Raw genomic sequence first — 23,623 nt, forward strand, 5'->3', positions numbered from 1 at the left:
GGAACCTTGGATCTCAGTGCTTCCAAAGGAAGTTCTGGTAGGACTTCAGTTGATAAGACCATGAATCAAAGCCAAGGACAACCAGGGGGAAAGGCATACCATTTAAGTTAGAAAGGAGCTGGGCAGAAAGGAGAGACCAGGAGGTGGAATGACTGTTCACTGTGGTAATCTGGGTGGTAGCTATTTTGCAACTTGACCTGACAGAAGTCTATGACATCATGAAGAGCTCCCAGCTCAGTAAGGAGCTTGGGAGGGATGAGTGAGGCTTAATTCTTTCTTTCTATCTATCTATCTATCTATCTATCTATCTATCTATCTATCTATCTATTTATTTTGAGAGAGAGACAGAGAGAGAGAGACACAGAGAGAGAGAGAGAGAGAATCCTAAGCAGGCTCTGTGTTGTCAACACAGAGCCCAACTTGGGGCTTGATCTCCCAAACAGTGAGATCATGACCTGAGCTTAGATCAAAAGTCGGATGCTTAACCAACTGAGCCACGCTGGTGCCCCAAGACTTAATTCTAACAGAAGGTAGGGCAGGGTGAAGAGAATAAGCTAGAATCAGGACTGGTCAGAGGGACTGAGGATGGCCTCCTGAGGGGGACAAAAGTACCTCTGGGCAGTTCTCACCAATTCAATCCTGTGCCAGGGCACATGTCACTTGGTAGAAAACACTTCTGCCTGCCAACAAATTCTGAGGGGAGAGTACAGATGGAGAACACAAGGAGGGCTTGTGTCCTCAAGTTTGGTGGGGGGAGGGACAGCTAGGGCAAACGTCTAGCCTAGGCTCCAGGCTCAGTGTCCTTCCCTCCAGACACCCAGCTCCTCAAGGTCACTCTGCCTGGCTGTGTCCCACATACCCTAGCAGGGGCTGGCTCCTTTGCTTCTAATTCCATTTATCAGCTCTGTCAGCAGGAGGACCAGTACTCACTCAGCAATGGCTGTCACTCACAAAGTAATCCAGCCCTCTCATGCATGTGGGCTGTGCTTGTAGCTAAAATATCTATAGACAAGGTCTTGGCTCAGAAGTGAACGGCTCAAAACCCCCTAAAAAGCAAAACTCCAAGATGGAACTGGGCCCCCAGGAACCAGGCAAAAGAGAGTATTACATGTTTTCTCTAACCCTGAACTCTGGGCAGCCTCAGCAATGCCTATGAGCCAGTATCCTGGGCTCAGTCTTCCCTAAGGGTTATCAGGTAAGACAAATACTATGCTAAAGCGAATTTTGAGAAGGTGCAGCCTGTCAGAGATGCTACATCCTGAGAGCCTCAGGCCTCAGGCAATGCTGCCTTGATCCCTGGGCTTTCTCCCCTTGCCATGGCCAAGTGGAAGGTCTAAAAACAGATATTTTTCATTCCCAACAAAGTTGGCTTTTGGCAGAAGAACTCAGTTCTGTTTCTTAAAGGAAGGCAAAACAGAGAAGGCCTTGGAGCTATCAGCTCCTTGGAAGGAAACCAAAGGCCTGGCTGGACTCCGTGCATGATCTCAGCTCTCCTCTTGTCCAGACCTTACTTCCTTTCTTTCTTTTTTATTCAAGGCAAGCTGCCCTTCAGTTCACCCAGCCTCTGCCATCTCCTGCCCTCATCACCTCTCTTATATTTCCAAGAGAAGAAGATATTCTAAGTTCAAGTCTGGACTCCAGTCCATTTGGGACTTTGGAACATTAGGGCTACTTCCTATTCTGTGACTTCGCTTTCTGGAGCTTCAGACATTAGGAACATGTCCCATTTGGGCCTCACACTCCACACTGGCCTGGGACGTGGCAGAGGGCAGCAGTGAGGCAGAAGACAATCTCCCAGACTGCTTCTGTCTAAAGACCTTAGGTTTTACAATTTGCAGCTTCAGTCTCTGGCTCCTGGCCATTCCAAAGGTACCTCCTAGGCTGAGGTCTCTCCCCAATCCATCAGGTAACAGTCTATTTCCCAAGTGCAAGCCCACTTTCTTTCATCAGCTGCTGGGCTTCCTAGAACCATGTCCACCACTTTAGCTCCAGGCAGGTTCAAAGTCAGAAAAGCACTGATAAGCCACATGTTCTCTAAGGAGTCCTTACACCCCCACATATGGCCCTCAGTAGACAGGAGCCTGGGTGCTGGCAAGGGACCTAATAGAAAGAGAACTGAACTGGGAATCTCACTCTTACTATGGATCTCAATTTACCTAATGAGCCTCAACCTGTCTCTCTCTATAAAATAGAATTTGAACTCACCTTCCTAAAAGGACATGGAATAAACATTTTGATTCCTGAAAGTAACATACAACTGACAGAAACACTATCATCCCAGTAGCTATACAGCTACCTAGACAGCTCCTGGGACTCCAGAACAACTGTCTTCACAGCCCAGGAAGTACTTACCTATTTTGAACTAACCCAAAGAGCCTATGTGCATAAGTAATTCTTCACCACAAAGGAACATCTTCTGGATTTAAGTGGAAGACACAAACGGCCTCAGTTTCAAAGATTCTATGCCCTCTTCTTTGCCTTGAAACACTTTGCCTCAGGTGAGAGAAGAACAGATTGGGGACTGGGGTGTGAACCTAAACCCCTAGCCTGGAGTCTCTGGAGGAAAAGCACCTGACATAGGCTTTAAGGTCGGAGAGACATTTTGATCCCAGATCAACCACTAGCAAGCTATGTAAACTGATACACATCACTTAATCTCTTTGAGCCTCAGTTTTCTTATCCTATCTATACTATAACTGTATAAAGCTCATATACGGATGACATGAGATGACTGTCCAGTGTCTTGCACATAAGGAATAGTCAGTAAGTGCTTACTAATTTTACAATGAAAAGTTATTTCTGGTGACAATAGGCATTTGGTAGCTCTTATCCCCAGATAGTTCTAACCATAAACCAGGAGCTAAGGCCTTGCACATCTTTATTCAGATTCTGGTGAAGAAGAAACCTAATTTCTCTATTCCATATGAAGCAGGCTTTCCATAATGACCCCACTATCCTGAGTGTAACAGGTAATGTATCAGCCAAAAGTCAGAGAATGTCCAGTATCCACTGCTTAACAGTCCTGGTGTGGTACAAGGGGATACGGGTTATACTAAAGAAAAACTGAGCAGAGATGCCCACAGAGGCCAGTTTTGCATAACACAGGTTGTGAAGCTCTTGGCAATATCAGGATCAGGAAGGAGAGAGATCCCAGTGCACAAAGTTAGTTCAAAATTGATGAGGTTTTAGACATACATACACACCCCTTCTCCAAGCATGTACAATAGGCATTCCCTAAAGACTATTCAGTAGCCTGTGTCCCATATTTTTAGCAGAGCCTTTGAAATGGGAAATAACTTCTGGCCTAAAGACAGCAGCAAAGGAGAATCACCAATGGAAAAGTTCTTGGCAATGGCTATCCTATCTAGATGTCAGAGGGCTTTGCCTTGTGCCTGAAAAATTGCTTAGTCTCAAATCTCTGATGGACTGAATTCCCAGAAGGAGAATTAGCAGACAACTAAGTAATAGGATATGACCTGACAGCAAACTTGTATTCACTGCTTTCTCAATTTGAACTGACATCTACAGTATAACCTATTTGGGGAGAGTATGTAAGGCTGCCACCAGCCCACTTCCAGCCAGGGCAACATGCAGGCCTTCCCTAAAGCCAGGCTGCCAAATGAGGATGAAACCACAAATAGAGAATAGAGAAACTATTCTCTCCAAACAGAGAAACTTAGAGACTTTTTATAGAATAGGAAATAAACATGGAACCTATCAAGATTGCAGTGGGATATAACAGAAAGAGGCTACAGAAGGGTGCCTGGGTGGCTCAGTCAGGTAAGTATCCGATGCTCGATTTTGGCTCAGGTCATGATCTCACCATCTGTTGAGTTTCAGCCCTGCGCAGGGCTTTGCTCCGACAGTGTGGAGACTGCTTGGGATTCTCTCTCCCTCTCTCTCTGCCCCTCCCATGCTCTCTCTCAAAATAAATAAGCTTAAAAAAAAAAAAAGGTGTTTTGTTTTGTTTTGTTGAAGAAAGAGGCTACAGAATTATAGAAACCTAGGGTCAAATCTTGGCATCATCATTTAGTACTTCTAGGACCTTGACCTAAGCTTTAGGTTCTTCATCTTAAAATAGTCATCATCATACTATTTTCTTAGAATATTATGAAGATTAGAGATAATATATAAAATAAACACAAAAATATAAATGATAGGATCTCACCAATAGAAGAATGAAGGCTATTGAGACGGAAACAAAACAAGAAATGGAAATAGAAAATACTTGATGTAGGGGTACCTGGGTGGCTCAGTCAGTTAAGCGTCAGACTCCTGATCTCAGTTCAGGTCATGATCTCATGGTTAGTAGGATCAAGCCCTGCTCTGTGCTCACAACACAAAGCTGCTTGGGATTCTCTCTCTCTCTCTCTCTCTCTCTCTCTCTGCCCCTCTACTGCTTGTACTCTCATGTATGTGCGTGTGCTCTCTCTCTCAAAATAAATAAACTTGAAAAAAAAAAATACTTGATGTATTTAAATAAGATGAATGCGGTGGCTGAAGGGCAGCTGGGAGGTCTGGCATCATCATTAATATGTAAGAATAGTGATATGGAAGGCAACCTTACCTCTTTTTGCCAATGTTACCATGGTGACAGAACCATAGAAATAACAGTTCTGGAAGGAACCTTTGAAATCACCTACCTAATCCATGGCCCTCATTTCACAGATGAAGAAACAGATGTCGAGAAAGATTGTAAGTTATCCAAAAACACAAAGCAGAGATTAGACAACAGAATTTTCTGACTCCCAATCCAATGTTCTTCCTGTATTGGCAGGCTAGTTTAACCTGAGGCACATTCCTTAGTTTACAGGCTAAACTTAATCTTTCAGAAAGCATTCAAGGAATTCAAAGCTCACTCCTAAGAAGTGGGAAGCATGATCTGTGGAGAGCTGTAACCTGGAGAAAAGCTTGGCTTGATGTTTAAATTTTCATTATTACCAGGTCCCTCAGGGCTCCAGGGCATGTCAATTTCCACCAATAGAAGCCAAAGATCCTGCTCAGCCTTGCTTAGTTGGGTGTCAACCACCACCAAAACTGTACAGACCACTCCAAACTCATTATCAGCAAAATCGAGATTTGGTTGCTATTTTAATTACTTAGTACTCATTGAGAAGCTTGAAATACAAAGGTCTTTAATCTTCAACTGGACGTCTTTATTATTTTTTGTAAAGTTTATCTATTTATTTTGAGAGAGAGAGAGCATGCGCACAAGCAGGGGAGGGGAAGAGAGAGAGAGAAAGAATCCCAAGCTGACAGAGTGGAGCCCAATGCAGGACTCGAATTCACAAACCACGAGATCATGACCTGAGTCAAAATCAAGAGTTGGATTACCCAGGAGCCTTTTCACTGGGCTTCTTTGGCAGCAGCCGTCAGGTGGTCTCCAGGCTTGGGGTGGCTGGAGATGAATGCCTCCTACCGTGTGACCTTTTTTTTTAAAGTAAACTCTATATCCAACATGGGGGTTGAACTCATGACCCCAAGATCAAGAGCTGCAGGCTCCACTGACTGAGCCAGCCAGGCATCCCAGAATACACTCGACAATGAATGCTCATACCTCAAGGCCAACCTTCCATTCTCTGAAAGAGACTGTAACCACTCTGTTCCCACTTCCATGTCTTCTGCTTTAACCCTGCCAAACCCCCTAATCATAGGAAAATTAATCTCTGGGTGATAGTTAATCTCTGGATGATTTGAAACAGATAAAGTAATTACAAGGACGAAAGATGATAAAGGCTTTTTAGAGGATTTTCATGATAATCTCCATCTATCTCTCCCACTGGACTCTGGCCATTTCCTCTATTTCAGATGTTTATTCACTAGTTAGAGAATATGATTTTTTTTGTCTCCATTTTTTTTCCCCCACAAAGCAGGAAAAGACAGCTTGAGAGATCCAAGCTCTGAAGCCACAAACGTGAGCATCACCAGCCATAAGCCTGCATATTGCCTTTGCTTCTCTCTCCCATCGGTTAGAGGGAGTTGACCAGGTACTGCTTATTATATGAGCTGATGATGGAGAAGTAATGAAAGAACCACAAGCCACTGGGAAATGAAGTTCATCCTTCACAATGGCTCCAGACTTGGGACAAACCTATCTTGGTGCTCAGAGAACCAAGAAGGTCTGAATAAAAAGGTTTGCTCTCCATGCCACCTCTCTAAACTGTTCCCTGCTCCACTGTAATGTCTTATCTCTAAAGAAATGGTGCTGAGCAGAGTAGGTCTTCAACAACACTCAGCGGCAATTGGGCTGCTAGAGCGGAGAGCAACTGCCAAGTAGCTGCAGACAGTTTTTTCTTTTAATTTTATTTATTTATTTTGAGAGAGAGAGAGAGAGAGAGAGAGAGAGAGAGAACACATGCATGTGCTCGCACTAGCAGGGGAAGGGCAGAGAGAGAGAATCCCAAGTAGGCTCCAGGCTCAGCACTGAGCCCGATGGGGTGGGGAGAGGGGGACTTGATCCCACAACCAATTGTGAGATCATGACCTGAGCTAAAATCAAGAGTTGGGCACCTAACCAACTGAGCCACCCAGGCCCCCCTGCAGGCAATTTTTATGATAGATGCAGACTGAGCTCTCCCTCTCATTGTCTATGGAAGAACAACACAGTCAAACACAGTACTTCTCAGCCAGGCAGGCTGAAACCTTTCTCCTTCTACTCAGTAAATTTCCTCAAACTCAACGGAAGATACCCTTTCCTTGAAAAATGAGAATGACTGACTCAAGGCATTGCCTAACTCCCTTTTCTGAATTTTTCATAGGGCTGTAATGCTCTGTAAATTTTGGCAAGAGACTGAAAAGAAATCAGAGGTCACATCCTTCATTTTTCTCTGGAAGGAGCTAATCTAGCCTCCCATCCTTCCCCTACTTTCTCCAAACCAGACTTTCCCCAGAACTGATGTCTCCCAATGAGGGACAACACTCTCTTCTCCCAGAAGCAATAAAAGTCTGTCCCTAACCTTGCAATTTCACCAGCGTAAGGACAACCCACAGAGGCACTCTTACAGTTAAGCGGTGCTCTGCTCAGCTGTTGGACTGCATGGAAGTGGAATTCTGATAATAAAGAAGCAACAAGACAATTCTCCCTCCTCCATAATCCACATTTAGTCTTCAAATTCAAGGCTAGCTAAGCAAGAAGCACCGCAAAGATGTTCTCCAAGTAAAGACGTTGGTGGGTCACTACTGGATCTAGTTGTGCTTAGGCCCTGAAAAAGAGTTTCAACCAACAGCTAATAATTTCTAAAATAACATAGTTAGAAGTATGGCTCTATTTCACTCATATGTGGAATTTAAGAAACAAAACAAGAAACAAATAAAGGAAAAAGAGACAAACCACAAAACAGACTCTTAACTAGAGAGAACAAACTAGTGGTTACCAGAGGGGAGGTGGCGGATGGGTGAAACAGGTGAAGAAGATTAAAGAGCGCACTTATCTTTTTATTTTTTTATTATTTATTATTGTCATATTTAAATGTTTATTTTTGAGAGAGAGAGAGCCAGAGCATGAGCGGGGGAGAGGCAGAAAGAGAGGGAGACACAGAATCTGAAACAGGCTCCAGGCTCTGAGCTGTCAGCAGCACACAGCCCGACGCGGGGCTTGAACCCACAAACCACAAGATCGTGACCTAAGCCGAAGTCAGGCACTTAACCAACTGAGCCACCCAGGCACCCCAAAGAGTGTGCTTATCTTGATGAGCACTGAGTAATGTATGGAATTGTTGGATCACTATATTATACACCTGAAACTAATATAACACTGTATGTTAATTTAAAAGAGTATGGCTCTAGAGTCAGCCTGCCTGGACTCATCCTAGGTCTACCACTTACTAGCAGGGTAGAGCTGGGTGAGTTTCAGTTTCCTCAACTGTAAAATGGGGGTTATAATAATGTTCTTTAGAGAGAGCTAGTTGTGCAGATTGAATAAGGCAACAGATACAAAGCGCCAAGCATACTTCTTGATACACAGAGAGTGCTTCATTATTATTATTCTCTTTCATTTTAATGTAACTCCACAAATAACTGCTTTTTAGAACCTGAAATTCCAAGGCTTGCCATAAATTAGCAAACTCTTTCCTCCCCCGCTTTCTGGAAGGGATGTGTCTTCTACAGGCTCCTCAAAGAGGGATTTCCTATGGTGGAAAGAACACACTGCTTTAGAGTTCATGCATTAGTAGGTGCAGACAGGTAGGGTGGCAGGCCCTCTCCTGGAGAAGCAAACATGCTACTACCACCACTGATTTCTTATGGAAACTGTGTCACAGCAGAATTCTTAGCACCCTGGAGGAAGAGACCCAGGGTTACATTATAGATTTTCCACAATGCCTAACAGAGTCCTAAGAAGCAGTGAAACATTCAACATGCCTGTGGACTAATTTAGTAGCACTCAGGCCCAACCAAAAAGGAAAGGAATTTCTCAAGGTCACATGGTAAGATTAGAGTCAGGCCATCACAGTACACCCAGCGCTCTTCTCAGTATTCGCATATGGTTTCTAAAGCCCTCAGAGCCGAGTCCTGCCTTTAAGGAGCTAATAAGCAAAATGGGGACTCAAGATAAACCACAGTGGAAGGACACATCCACAGACATAAGCGCATACTGGGTGGAGCCAGCAGTGCTAAGCTACATATCTGAGCAGAGATTGAGTGGCCCGGTTGAAACTGTGTCACACCTTTTAAAAGAGGGAAAATAAGTTATCCAAGATCTCTTCTATTTTGTCTACCACTTCCTCCACTTTATATCACTGCCACCAGTTAATTCTAAGTACAAAATTGTCCACCAGTGTAGTAGGGCCCCTGAGACAGCAGCCGCAGCAAGGGCCATTAGCTCTGATAGGTCTGTGACTGGCACTGACAGCTTAGGCTCCGTCAGGTCCCATCACGTGAGGGACAGACTGCTCAGGTTCAACCTTGATGCTGAGAAAATAAGTCCTGCACAAAAGATGGGCCAAAGGTTACAAGGGTAGGAAAGAATGTCATTTTACTTCCCAATCATACAATCTACAATTTCAATTTCTCAGAAATCAGGTTTGATCCATTCTAGGATGTCCTTCGAGGTGTGTTCAATTTAGCAATGGATTTCAACTGCACAAATACAGCTCAACTGTGCAGGGTACTCATTAGATAACTGTCCAAAACAATCTAGGCAGATACACACTGTGATCTTTGAATAGCCAGGTTCAAAGTCTTGCTGAGTTATTTTTAGCACTTCTTTGCATACAGTAACTAAGAGATTTGCACCTCAGAAGATGAGAAGAAACAATTAGGTTCAGGGGCTCCAAGACTAACTGGTACCCAGAGAGGACAGGGTTTACTTCCTTCAGACACTGCCTGCTTAACCTTCTCTTATACAAGACAAAGCTTGTCCATCTAAACATGGCCAAAAAGGAACAGAGTGATCAAGCACCCAGTTAAAAGGACAAAATACCAGCTACACAAGAGCTTCATGTTTCAATTCTCCATGCTGTTTTTTTTTTTAATTTTTTTTTAACGTTTATTTATTTTTGAGACAGAGAGACAGAGCATGAACAGGGGAGGAGCAGAGAGAGAGGGAGACACAGAATCTGAAACAGGCTTGAATATATCTATTCAAGACTCTCCCCTCCAGTGACTGATAGAGGAGGAAGGAGGAGAATGAAGTAAAATGGGACAATATATATGAATAGTTAATGCAAGGGAAGGTTCTCTGAAAAGTGAGTGAAATTTTAAAAAATCAGCTGAGTAACTCTGGGTATATTGTAATTTTTTTTTAATTTTTTTCTTTTAATGTTTTATTTATTTTTGAGACACAGAGAGAGACAGAGCATGAACGGGTGAGGGGCAGAGAGAGAGGGAGACACAGAATCAGAAGCAGGCTCCAGGCTCTGAGCCATCAGCCCAGAGCCCGACGCGGGGCTCGAACTCACGGACCGCGAGATCGTGACCTGAGCTGAAGTCGGACGCTTAACCGACTGAGCCACCCAGGCGCCCCAATTGTCATTTTTAAAAGTAGTTCAGGACTTCCACTTCCAGTTACGATGGAGTAACTGAGAACTGTGAAAGATGTAACTCTTCAGACACTGGATAACAGGGAGTGTAGGACAGGTATGTAGAGAGATTAAGGTGAGCATGAAGGTCTTGTTAGGCTAAACAGACACACTGGATTTCAGGAGGCAGAGGCGACTAGAACTTGTAGGCGGACTACCAGCGGAGGCAATGAGGCAAAGAAAAGAGCTTGAGAAATTTGCACAGTGTACCCACTGAATCTGTTGCTAATACTAAGGATTGCATGTATAGGGTAAAATTCAATCAGATCAGAATAAAAAAAGACTGAGAATCCGTAAGCTTGCACCACTGAGAGGTGTTTGAATTTTGACCGACCAGAATGAAAAGCACCTGTGGAACACCTACGGCATTCAGGGAGACCCCAGAGCAGTCACACCTCAGTAGTAGAACTAAACTAGCCCTGGAGTAAAGGCTATTCTGAACCTATTCAAACAAAGATTAAAAAGAAGTTCCATGGATGAGTTTGGTCAAAAGGTACAAACTTCCAGTTATAAAATAAATAAGTACCGGTGATGTAATATACAATATGTTGACTATAGTCGACATGGCTGTATGGCATATTTGAAAGTTGTTAAGAGTGAATCCTAAGAGTTCTCGTCACAAGGAAAAAAAACATTTTTGCCCTTTCTTAGGTACCTATATGAGATGGATGTTGACTAAACTTATTGTGGTAATCATTTCATAATATATGTAAGTCATGTCATTATGCTATAACCTTAAAACTTATAAGTAGTGCACGGCAATTGTATCTCAATAAAACTGGGGAGGCAGGGTAGATGGAGATCATGACCAAGAAAAAGGAAGTTTCAAGTGGATCATGCTATTCCAGAAAGAATTTACCTGTCTTCCTGAACAAAGTCCAGCACTGTTTAATAAAGACAACAAAATCTAGCACTCAACTACATAACATTCACAATGCCCAGTATCCAATAAAAAATTGCCAGAAATGTAAAAAAACAGGAAAATGTGACTCATAGCCAAAATAAACAGACCCAGAAATGAGATACCAGAATTAAAAACAAGGACATTTAAAGAGCTATTATAAATACGTTCAAGTATTTTAGAACATCCACAAACATATAATAAGGAGCAAAACTGAAGATATAATGCACACCATAATAAAACCACTGAAAATTCGTGTGAGAGAATATTAAAAGCAGGCAGAGGGAGGAAAATAGATACAGAAGAAAAAAAAAAGAATTCACATTTCTTGTCAGAAACCCTATACAAACCAGAAAACAATAAAATGCTATCTGTGCCTCCCCAAAATTTACTGTTAACCTAGAATGCTATATCCAGAACACATCCTTCAGAAATGAGGGTGAAATAAAGACCTTTTCAAGCAAACAACATGAGGGAATGTATTGCCAACAGTCCTGCACTACAAGAGATGTTAAAAGAAGTCCTTTTGGCAAAAGGAAAATTACATTATCTGGATCTATAAATAGGAATGAAGGAATGGTAAACACATTGATAAACATAAAATATTTTTATCTACATTTAAAAATGAGGAAAAAGAGGGGAGCTTAGGTGGCTCCATCAGCTGAGCGTCCAACTTTAGCTCTGGTCATGGATCTCACGGTCAGTGAGTTCAAGCCCCGCGTCGGGCTCTGTGCTGACAGCTCAGAGCCTGGAGCCTGCTTCAGATTCTGTGTCTCCCTCTCCCTCTGACCCTCCCCCATTCATGCTCTGTCTCTCTCTGCCTCAAAAATAAATAAACATTAAAAAAAAATGAGGAAAAAGATAACTGACTCTTTAAAGCAAAAAATAATAGTAATGTGGGAATTTCCATGTCTGTGTGGGCTCCCCCATATACTTAATGTCTGCTGTTAAACTTGGTTTTCTTCTCCTGTTTAAATAAAATTAATAATAGGGGCACCTGGGTGTCTTAGTCGGTTACGCATCCGACTTCAGTTCAGGTCATGAACTTGTGGTCTGTGAGTTTGAGCCCCACGTTGGGTTCTATGCTGACAGCTTGGAGCCCGAAGCCTGCTTCGGACTCTGTGTCTCCCTCTCTCTCTGCCCCTCCCCTGTCTCTCTCTGTCTCTCAAAAATAAATTAACATTAAAAATTTTTTTTTCTTAAATAATAATAGCAATGTATTGTGAAATGTATAAAACCTAGAAGAAAAATGTATGACAACACTAGTACAAAGGACAGGAGGGGACAAATGGAAATACATGATTGCAAGGTTATTAAATGTTACATGAAATCACAGGACATTATTTTGAAGGTAAATTGTGATAGGTTAAAAAGCAACCACTAAAAAAATAAAATGAAGAGGTATAGCTAAAAAAGTCAATAGTGGACATAAAATGTAATACTAAAAGATATCCAGTTAATCCAAAAGAAGGCAGAACATAAAAAAATGAATAAAGAACAGATGGGAGAAAAAGAAGAAAAAAAAAAACCAATACAGGAGATTTTAACATAGTTATATTGACATATAAATTAAGTGTAACACTTAAATTAAAAGACAAAGATTGTCAGACTAGACATAAAATTAAGACCCAACTATGGGTTGTCTAAAAGAAATTCACCTAGAGGCACCTGGGTGGTTCAGTCGGTTAAGCATCCAACTTTAGCTCAGGTCATGATCTCCAGTTCATGAGTTCGAGCCCGTGTCAGGCTCTGTGCTAATAGCTCAGAACCTGGAGCCTGCTTTGGATTCTGTGTCTCCCTCTCTCTCTGCCCCTCTGCCACTCACACTCTGTTTCCCTCTCTCTCTTCTCTCTCTCTTTCTCTGTCTCAAAAATAAAGAAACTTAAAAAAAATTTTTTTTTTAAATAAAAGAAATTCACCTAAGTTCAGGTCATGATCTCACAGTTCCATGAGTTCAAGCCCCACATCAGGCTCCGCACCCTCAGTTCAGGGCCTGGCTAGGATTCTTGATCTCTCTTAAAATAATAAACTTAAGGGGCGCCTGGGTGGCTCAGTCGGTTAAGCTGCCGACTTCGGCTCAGGTCATGATCTCGCGGTCCGTGAGTTCAAGCCCCACGTCGGGCTCTGTGCTGACAGCTCAGAGACTGGAGCCTGTTTCAGATTCTGTGTCTCCCTCTCTCTGACCCTCCCCCGTTCATGCTCTGTCTCTCTCTGTCTCAAAAATAAATAAACGTTAAAAAAAATTAAAAAAAAAAAATAATAATAATAAACTTAAAATAAAATAAAATAAATTCACCTAAAATATAAAGACACAGATAGGTTGAAAGTGAAAAGATGGACAAAAATATGCTTCTGAAGACACTAATTAAAGTAGAATTGCTATACTAACATCTGAAAAAGGAGACTTCAAAACAAGGAATATTAGGGGCGCCTGGGTGGCTCAGTCGGTTAAGCGGCCGACCGGCTCAGGTCATGATCCCGCGGTCCGTGAGTTCGAGCCCTGCGTCAGGCTCTGTGCTGACAGCTCAGAGCCTGGAGCCTGTTTCAGATTCTGTGTCTCCCTCTCTCTGACCCTCCCCCGTTCATGCTATGTCTCTCACTGTCTCAAAAAGAAATGTTAAAAAAAAAAAAATAAAAAAAAAAAAAAACAAGGAATATTATCAGAAGTAAAGAGAGAAATTTTGTAATGATAAAGGGGTCAGTTAATTACAGAGACAATTATATATATATATGTATATATACATATACATATATATATATACATATATATATATATACATATATATATATATACCTAATAAGACAGTTTCAAAATTCTGGATGAAGCATAACTGACAGAACTAAAGGAAGAAATAGAAAAGTCTACTATTACAGCTGTAAGTTTCAATACTCCTCATAACTGATAAAACGATTAGACTGAAAATCAGTGAGGACAGAAGATTTAAACATTACCAACCAAACTGACCTAAAGTCATTTATAGAACATTCTATTCAATAACAGCAAAGTATACATTCTTTTAAAATGCACACAGAATTGGGGAGCCTGAGTGGCTCAGTCGGTTGAGTACCTAACTCTTGATTTCAGCTCAAGTCATGATTCCAGGGTTGTGAGATCAAGCCCCGAATCTGGCTCTGTGTTGAACATAGAGACTGCTTAAGATTCTCTCTCTCTCTCTGTCTCTCTCCCTCTGCCCCTCTCCCCGACATGTGCACAATCTCTCTCAAAAATAAAAAAATGCACACAGGAACATTCAACAACATAGAGCATATGCTAGACCATAAAACAAATCTCAATAAATTTAGAAGGACTGAAATCAATCACATGGAGTATATTTTCTGTCTACCAAAGAATTAAGTAAGAAATTAATAACAGAGGGGCACCCGGGGGGCTCAGTGGGTTGAGCAACCGACTTTGGCTCAGGTCATAATCTTGAAGTCAGTCAGTTTGAGCCCTGCATCTGGCTCTGTGATGACAGCTCAGAGGCTGGAGACTGCTTCAGATTCTGTGTCTCCCTCCCTCTCTAACCCTGCCCCGCTCACACTCTGTCTCTGTCTCTCAAAAATAAACATTAAAAAAAGTATATTAAAAATAAGAAATCAGTAACAGAAATTTATCTGGAAAATCCCCAAGGGGAACCTGGGTAGCTCAGTCGGTTAAGGAACCGACTCTTGGTTATTATGGTTCAGGTTGTGATCTCAAGGCCATGAGATAGAGCACCAAATCTGGCTCCCCACTGAGCATGGAGCCCGCTTGGGATTTTCTCTGTCTCTCTGCCCTTTCCCTACTCGTGTGCATGTGTACTCTCTCTTTCTCTCTCTCTCTCAAAATAAATAAAAATTAAAAAAAAAACAAAAAAACAAAAAAACAAAAAAACATCCCCAGGGGCACCTGGGTGGTTCAGTGAGTTAAGCATCCGACTTCGGCTCAGGTCATGATCTCCCAGTTTGCAAGTTCAAACCCCGCATCAGGCTCTCTGCTGTCAGCACAGAACCCATTTCGGATCCTCTATTACCCTTTCTCTCTGTCCCTCCCCCACTGGCTCTCTGTCTCTCTCTCTAAAAAATAAATAAGCATTAAAAAGAAAAAAATCCCCTGGGGCGCCTGAGTAGCTCAGTCGGTTAAGCGTCCCACTTTGGCTCAGGTCACAGGTCACGATCTTATGGTTTGTGAGTTCGGGCCCCATGTCGGACTCTGTGCTGATGCCTTGGAGCCTGGAGCCTGTTTCAGATTCTGTGTCTCCCTCTCTCTCTGCCCCTCCCAGCTCACAATCTGTCCCTGTCTCAAAAATAAATAAACATTAAAAAAAAATTTTTTTTAATTAAAAAAAAAAATCCCCAAATAGGGGCACCTGGGTGGCTCAGTTGGTTAAGTGTCTGACTTTGGCTCAGGTCATAATCTCACAGTTTGTGAGTTTGAGTCCTGCATCAGACTCTGCTGTCAGTGCAGAACCCATTTTGGATCCTCTGTCTCCCTCCCTTCTCTGCCCCTTCCCGGCTCTTGTGCCCTGTCTCTCTCTCTCTCTCTCTATCAAAAATAAAAGAACATTAAAAAAAAAAATCCCCAAATAATAGAAACAAAACAACACATTTCTATTTTTTTATTTAATTTATTTTTATTTGTTTTGAGAGAGAGACAGCATGAGTGGAGGAGGGGCAGAGAGAGAAGGTGACAGAGAAACCCAAGCAGACTCCACATTGTCAGCATGGACCATGATGCAGGGCTCGAACTCATGAACTGTAAGATCATGACTGAGCTGAAGTCAGATGCTCAACCAACTGATCCACCTAAGTCTCTCAAAACAACATATTTCTAAATATCACTAAAGATATGAGAAAATACTGTGAAGTGAATGAAAATGAAAACACAACTAACCAAAATTTGTAGAATGTTGCTAACATGGGAAATTTATAGCACTAAATTTTTATATTAGAAAATAAGATGGGTGCCTGGGTGGCTCAGTTGGTTAAGCATCTGACTCTTGGTTTCAGCTCATGTCACGATCTCACAGTTTCATGAGCTCAAGCCCTGCATGGTCTGTGTACTGTCAGTGAGGAGCCTGCATGGGTTTCTCCCTCTCTCTCTGTCCCTCCCCGCTCACACTATCTCTCAAAATAAATAAACTTAAAAAAAAAAAAGAATTAAAATTAGTTATCTAAGTTTCTACCTTAAGAAATTAGAAAAAGAAGAGCAAATTAAACCAAAGCAAACAGAAGGAAATAACAAAGATAATCATATAAATCAAAGAAATAGAAAACACAAAAATAACAGAAAATGAATGAAACTAAAAACTAATTCTCTGGAAAGATTAATAAAATTGATAAACCTACAGCCAGACTGGTCAGGAATAAGAGAGGAAACATACACATTATTCATCATGAATGATAAATCTTACAGGCATTTAAAAGAAAAAAGGATAGGGGCGGCTGGGTAGCTCAGGTGGTTAAGCATTGACTCTTGATCTCAGCTTGGGTCATGAACTCATGGTAAGGGAGTTTCAGCCCCACACTGGGCTCTGCACTGACAGCATGGAGCCTGCTTGGTATTCTCTGTCTCCCTCTCTCTGCTCCTTCCCCACTTGCATGCTCTCACTGTCTCTCTCAAAAATAAATAAAATAGGGGCGCCTGGGTGGCTTGGTCGGTTAAGCATCTGACTTCGGCTCAGGTCACGATCTCGCGGTCCGTGAGTTTGAGCCCCGCGTCGGGTTCTGTGCCGACAGCTCAGAGCCTGGAGCCTGTTTCAGGTTCTGTGTCTCCCTCTCTCTGTGACCCTCCCCCGTTCATGCTCTGTCTTTCTCTGTCTCAAAAATAAAATAAACGTTAAAAAAAAAAAATTAAAAAAAAAATAAGTAAAATAAACATTAAAAAAAAAAGAGGGGCGCCTGGGTGGCGCAGTCGGTTAAGCGTCCGACTTCAGCCAGGTCACGATCTCGCGGTCCGTGAGTTCGAGCCCCGCGTCAGGCTCTGGGCTGATGGCTCGGAGCCTGGAGTCTGTTTCCGATTCTGTGTCTCCCTCTCTCTCTGCCCCTCCCCCGTTCATGCTCTGTCTCTCTCTGTCCCAAAAATAAATAAAAACGTTGACAAAAAAAATTAAAAAAAAAAAAAGAAAAAAGGATATACATGAACAAATTTTACCAATAAATTTAACAATCCATATTCCTGAAGACACAAATTACTAAAACTGGCCCAAGAACAAGTAGGAGACTTGACTATTCCTAAGTCTATTAAAAAAGCTGAATTAATTAAAATGCTTCCCACAGAAGTATACTGATATATGAAATTTTACTTTGAAATGCATAAAAAAATAAAATAGATTGATGGAGCGCCATCCTATGGATCAGATATGTGAAAAAATATGGTAAATGACAGAATCTAGGTGGTTTTATCAGTATTTGCTATATAATTTTTCATCTTTACTATATGTTTGAAATTTTTCATAATAAAATTTTAGGTAAAAAATTCTTCTCACAGGGGTGCCTAGGGTGGCTCAGTCAGTTGAACATCTGACTCTTAATTTCGGCTCAGGTCATGGTCTCTTGGTTCACGGGGTGGAGCTCCACATCGGGGTCTGTGCGGACAGCGTGGAGCCTGCTTGGGATTCTCTCTCTCTCCCTCTCTCTCTGCCCCTCCCCTGCTCTCTTTCTCAAAATAAATAAATAAACTTAACAAAAACATTCTTGGGGCACTTGGGGCACTGAACTTCAGCTCAGGTCATGATCTCATGGTTCGGGAGTTCGAGCCCCACAACGGTCTCTATGCTGACAGCTTGAGCCTGAAGTTTGCTTCAGATTCTGTGTCTCCCTCTCTCTCTCTGCCCCTCCCCAACTTGCACTCTGTCTCTCTCACTCTCAAAAATTGAATAAACATTAAAAAAATTTTTTTTAATTAAAAAAAAATTCTTCACAAGGAAAACTCTAGGCCTGGATGCCCTCGATGGTTAATTCTATTAATCATTAAGCAAGAAAAAATACCAATCCTACGTAAACCTTTTTTTTCCCTACACAAACTCTTTTTTAAAAAATGGAGAAAGAAAAAAATAAATAAAATAAAATAAAATAAAATAAAATAAAATAAAAATAAAATAAAAATAGAGAAAGGAAGGAATATGCTCCTGTGGTAGGGTCTCCTCCCTATTGAAAAAAAAGAAGAAAAGGAAAAGGAAAAAAAAAAAACCTCAAGGCAACCTGGTTATATGCAAACATGATAACATCCCATGATAACACAAACATGACCTTGTAACATGAGAGCACTTAATCATATGTTACCATATATGGGAGATAAAAAAGTAAAAAACACATTAAGGAAAGTAAAAAATATATTAAAAACTATGCCACGTGACATTCGGGGCTCAGTTCTTCAGGTAGGAACCCAACTGAGCAGTGCCAGCAGGAATAAAGTTACTTCCTGGAAAGAAAAGCCTCAGTGTCACAACTCTCTGTGAGAGAATCCTGCTACACCCCAACTTATTTTATAGGGTAACATTACTCTAGTATTAAAACCAGACAAAGACATCACAAGAAAACTATGGACCTAACATCCCTCATAAATACTGATGCAAAAATAATCTACAAAATATTAGCAATTCAAATTCTGTAACACATAAAATAAATACTATTATCATGATCAAGAGGGGTTTATCCCAGGAATGTAAGGTTAAGTTAATATTAAAAATCAATCACTGTAATTCTATATCAGAATAAAGAGAAAATCCAGGGGCGCCTGGCTGGCTGGTGGTAGAGAATATAACTCTTGATCTTGGGGTTCTAGAGTCAATGCAATTCCAATCAAAATTTTAGCAGGCTTTTTCTGTAGAAATGGACAAGCTCATCTTTCTTTTTTTTTTTTTTTTTTAATGTTTTTATTTGTTTTTGAAGGAGAGAGAGACAGAGCATGAGCCGAGGAGGAGCAGAGAGAGAGGGAGACACAGAATTTGAAGCAGGGTCCAGGCTCTGAGCTGCCAGCACAGAGCCCAACGCGGGGCTCGAACTCACGAGCTGTGAGATCATGACTTGAGCCAAAGTCGGACACTCAACCGACTGAGCCACCCAGGTGCCCCGACAAGCTCATCTTTATTTTTTATTTATTTATTTATTTATTTTAATTTATTTTTGAGACAGAGAGAGACAGAGCATGAACGGGGGAGGGGCAGAGAGAGAGGGAGACACAGAATCGGAAGCAGGCTCCAGGCTCTGAGCCATCAGCCCAGAGCCCGATGCGGGGCTCGAACTCACGGACCGTGAGATCGTGACCTGAGCTGAAGTCGGAGGCTTAACCGACTGAACCACCCAGGCACCCCGCGACAAGCTCATCTTTAAATGGAAGGGCAAGGGACCCTAGAATATCCAAAACAACTTTTTTTCTAGTAAAAATATGGAATTCGTCCTGAATTTGCGTGTCATCTTTGCGGAGGGGCTGTGCTAATCTTCTCTGTATCGTTCCAGTTTTAGCATGTGTGCTGCCAAAGCAAGCACAAAACAAGTTTTAAAAAGAACAAAATTAAAGGACTAATATTACCCGACTTTGAGATTTACTACAGACTTACAATAATCTAAACAATATAGGGCATAAATTTAGACATGCAGACCAAAGGAACAGAACCCGCATATATATGGTCAATTGATTTTTTACAAATGTGCCAAGGCACTTCAATAGGAGAGAGAACAGTCTTTTCAACAACAACGGTGGAACAACTGGATATGTGAGGTAGGGGGTGGAGGGGGGTAGAATGAACATTTACTCATCACACACCATATAAAAGTATCAATGTAAAAAAAAGGCAGAGGAGTGCCTGGCTGTCTCAGTCAGTAGAGCATGTGACTCTTGATCTTGGGGTCTTGAGTTTGAGCCCCACATTGAACATAGAGATTATTTAAAAAAAAAAAAATAACGTGAAATGGATCATGGAACTAAATGTGAAAGCTAGAAGTATAAAACTTACAGAGGAAAATATAGGTGAAAAATTTCACAGCTAGGAGTAGGCAAAGATTTACTAAATAAAACACAAAAGCACAAATCATTACAAAGATTAATAAATTTATCTTCATGAATGTTGAATTAAATTAAAATTAGTTGTTATTAGGGGAGCCTGGGTGGCTCAGTAAGTTAAGCATCCAACTCTTGATTTTGGCTCAGGTCACGATCTCACACTTGGCGTGTTTGAGCCCCACATCAGGCTCTGTGCTCACAGTGTGGATCCCAGTGCTTGCGATTCTCTTTCTCCCTCTCTCCCTGCCACTCTCCTGCTTGTGTTTGCTCTCTCCTTCTCTCTCTCTCAAAATAAAGAAACTTTAAGTAAGTACTAACTAACTAAATAGATATACATAGGTCTTCATTAAAAAGTCTCGACTTTAAAAAACATCATTAAGACAATGCAAAAGGCAAGCCATAGACTAGGAGAAAATATTTGCAATAAATATATATGACAAAGAACTTGCATCCAGAATACACAAAAACTCTTAAATAACACACACACAAGACAAATGAACGGATTTTCAAATTCAAGTATTTATTTACTTTGAGAAAGAGAGTGTGTGCACAGTGGGGGAGGGACGGAGAGGGGGAGAGAATCCCAAGCAGGCTCTGTGCTGTCAGTGCACAGACTCACACCGGGCCCGCTCGATCTCACTAACCGTGTGGGATCATGACTTGAGCCAAAATCAAGAGTCTGACACTTTAACTAACTGGGCCACCGAGGCACCCACCGATTTTTTAAATAACCAAATAGTCTGGACACTTCACAAAAGATATATAATGTCCAGTAAGCAAATGACAACTGCTCAACATCACTTGTCATAATGCAAAATAAAATTGATAGTAAGTTATTTATTTTTTTTAAGAACCATAACTGCAGTATTTTTATTTTATGTAAAATGAGTTAGCATTAAGCTAGGTCTCTTAGATATCCACCATCAGGTAGGTATCTCGGATGACCCATTCAAGGAAGTTCACTTAACCCAACTTAATGAAGCATATATCCTTTGTGCACTGATGAAAATACAGCCGGCACATATCGAGGCTGTGTTTCTGGATCAGACCATGTGGGTTTGAACAGAACAAGAACCCTGGCCAAATTTCCTCAAATGGCTCTAGGAGAGCTGCTGGTGACCCATTTTGGATGTGACACATCTTGCATGTGACAAGGCAAAACACAATACTAATTTTTAAAATTGTAATGTATGTAGTATAATGAGAACACTGCATACCCATAGAATAAGTAAAATTAAAAAGACAATTCCAAGTGTGACAAGAATATGGAGTGGCTAAAACTCTTACTCATTGTCAGTTGGAATGAAAAATGGTACAACATTTTTGAAAATGGTTTGGCATTTTTTAAAAAAGATCTTTATTGAGATATAATTTATATACCATAAAATTAACTCATTTAAAGTATACAATTCAATGCTTAAAATTTTTTTTAATGTTTGTTTATTTTTGAGAGAGAGATAAGAGACAGGGCATGAGCAGGGGAGGGGCAGAGAGAGAGGGAGACACAGAATCCAAAGCAGGCTCCAGGCTCTGAGCTGTGAGCACAGAGCCCAACACAGGACTCGAACTCACGAACAGCGAGATCATGACCTGAGCCGAAGTCGGATAATCAAATGACTGAGTCACCCAGGCGCCCCTTAATACTTCTAGTGTATTCACATGGTTGTACAACTATCACTATGATCTAAACTTAGAACATTTTCATCAGCCCTTCAAAAAACCTTGTACCCATTAGCAGCCATTCCCCATTCTGTTTCCCAACCCTAGCCATGGGTAACCACTAATGTATTTTCTGTCTTTATAGATATGTCTATTCTGGACATTTCAAATAACTGGAATCCTTTGGGTCTTTGTGTGTGGCTTCTTTCACTTAGCACATGTTTTCAAGAGTCATCCATATTGCAGCATGTATCAGTACTTTATTCTGTTTTATGGAGGAGTAATACTCCATTATATGGATGTATCACATTTTTTAATCTATTCAGTTGCTAATGGACATTTAGGTTGTTTCTAGTTTTTAGTTATTATGAATAATGCTACTATAAACACTTGTGTACAAGTCTTTGAGTGGACATAGTTTCATTTCTCTTTCAGTAAATACCTAAGAGTGTCATAATATAGATGAATCTCAGACACAAAAGAGCACACAGAAAAGACACTGGTGGTTGATTAGGGCCCAGACTCATGGTTAAGACTGACCACAAAGGAGAACTTTTTGCAGGGATGGACATGTTCTACATGTTGTGGGGGTGGGGTGGATAGTGGATATATGTATTTGCATGATATATATTATGTCAAGTATACCTCAATAAAGTTTTTAAAAATTCAGTAAATCATGACTAGATTAAAAACAAAAAAGATGGGGGCACCTGGGTGGCTCAGTTGGTTGAGGGCCCAACTCTTGATTCAGCTCAGGTCATGATCCTAGGGTTGTGGGATCGAGCCCCACATCAGGCCCCACACTGAGGGTGGAGCCTGTTTAAGATTCCCCCTCTCTCTTTCTATCTCTCTCCCTCTTCTGCCCTTCTCTCCCATTTGTATGCTCTCTTTCTCTTAAAAAATTTTAATTAAAAAAAAAAGATGTACAACTATGGCAGTAAGCTTATGTCTTTTTTTGGTATTACTATTCCATTTTTGGTTGGGGCAAGAATGATTCAGACTGATGGCAAGTAACTAAGTTAGGAATTCTCAGTATTTTGACAATGCCAAGGATTCTCCTCATTGTGCTCCTCCTTTCCACTCCTCCACTCCTTGAAATCCTCCCTAACAAATTCAATGGACTCTGGGCAAGGGCACCTGTGTGGCTTGATTTCAACTCTTGATTTCTGACTCTTGATTTTGGCTCAAGTCATGATTTCAGGGGCCCTGTGTCGGGCTCTGTGCTGTATGTGGAGTTTGCCTAGGATTTTCTCTCTCCCTCTTTCTGCCCCTTGTCTATGCTCTTCCCCCCTACAAAATAAAAAGAATAGACAGATAGATAGACAGACAGACAGACAGACAGACAGAAGGGCTCTGGGTGGCAATCAACAGTGTCTGGAATACTTTTCAAGTGGACACTAGCTACATGAGGTTTTTATAAGTGGCTGTACTTACCTGGACCTTCTGACAAACTCAATAATTTGCCAAGCTTGGGGGTTTATAGGGTCCTTCCTGTCTTTACCAATCTAATGAAGGTTCTGATTTTTGCCTTTTTAGTGAAACTGAGGCAAGGATAAAGATATGAAATGATCATGGCTCTCCTTGTGGAAACTCATTCTAAATAAGGGTCACTGGCCAACCACTTATGGATTTCTGAGGCAATATTTCTCTAGGGTACAAGGAGACCAGGGAGGTTTTATCTGTCCTTAGGTTTATACAAGGTCAAGTGGGGCTGCTGCAAGCATGCCGCATACATCAGCTGAGTGAGGTCTACACAGGCAAAGGTCTAACCAAGAAGTAGTGACGCTGATTCTTACACTGTGAAGTCTTCAAGGCAGGCACAATCTTTGCATTTTTATAGCCCCTGGCTTGGCACATAGCAGATACTTCTATACTTGTTGCACCGAAGGAAATTACTCTGGGGAACTTGAGGCTAGGGCACATATTCCTTGTCTTACTGCTCTAACCAAAGACACTCAAAATCAGAGAATTCTTAGACCAAAGGAGGTTCTTGAGGGTTTCCTTGAGAGGCAAGGATTGGTTGTTTTTTAAAACACTTTAGCTCAAAGCGGCTGAAAAAAAGAA

At 41.4% G+C, this 23,623-nt stretch overlaps 1 protein-coding gene, 1 non-coding gene and 1 pseudogene across 4 annotated transcripts in view; all 3 read right to left on the reverse strand.

Annotated features, from left to right (window-relative positions):
• ARMH3 (armadillo like helical domain containing 3) overlaps positions 1-23,623 on the reverse strand; it is a 175,297-nt gene that overhangs the window by 3,913 nt on the left and 147,761 nt on the right. The window contains exon 25 of one of the 3 annotated variants that reach the window (XR_006208947.1): positions 8,031-8,126. The exons of the other annotated variants lie outside the window; for them this stretch is intronic. The gene's annotated coding sequence lies outside the window, so the exon portion shown is untranslated. The remainder of the gene's footprint in view (positions 1-8,030; positions 8,127-23,623) is intronic. 3 annotated transcript variants of the gene reach the window in all.
• Positions 19,280-19,386, reverse strand: LOC122232196. The gene has a single exon (XR_006209542.1). It is a non-coding gene; the product is annotated as a U6 spliceosomal RNA (small nuclear RNA).
• Positions 20,864-21,024, reverse strand: LOC122232045 (annotated as a pseudogene).

This window comes from Panthera tigris, chromosome D2 (assembly GCF_018350195.1).
Source record: "Panthera tigris isolate Pti1 chromosome D2, P.tigris_Pti1_mat1.1, whole genome shotgun sequence".
Lineage (NCBI taxonomy): Eukaryota > Metazoa > Chordata > Mammalia > Carnivora > Felidae > Panthera > Panthera tigris.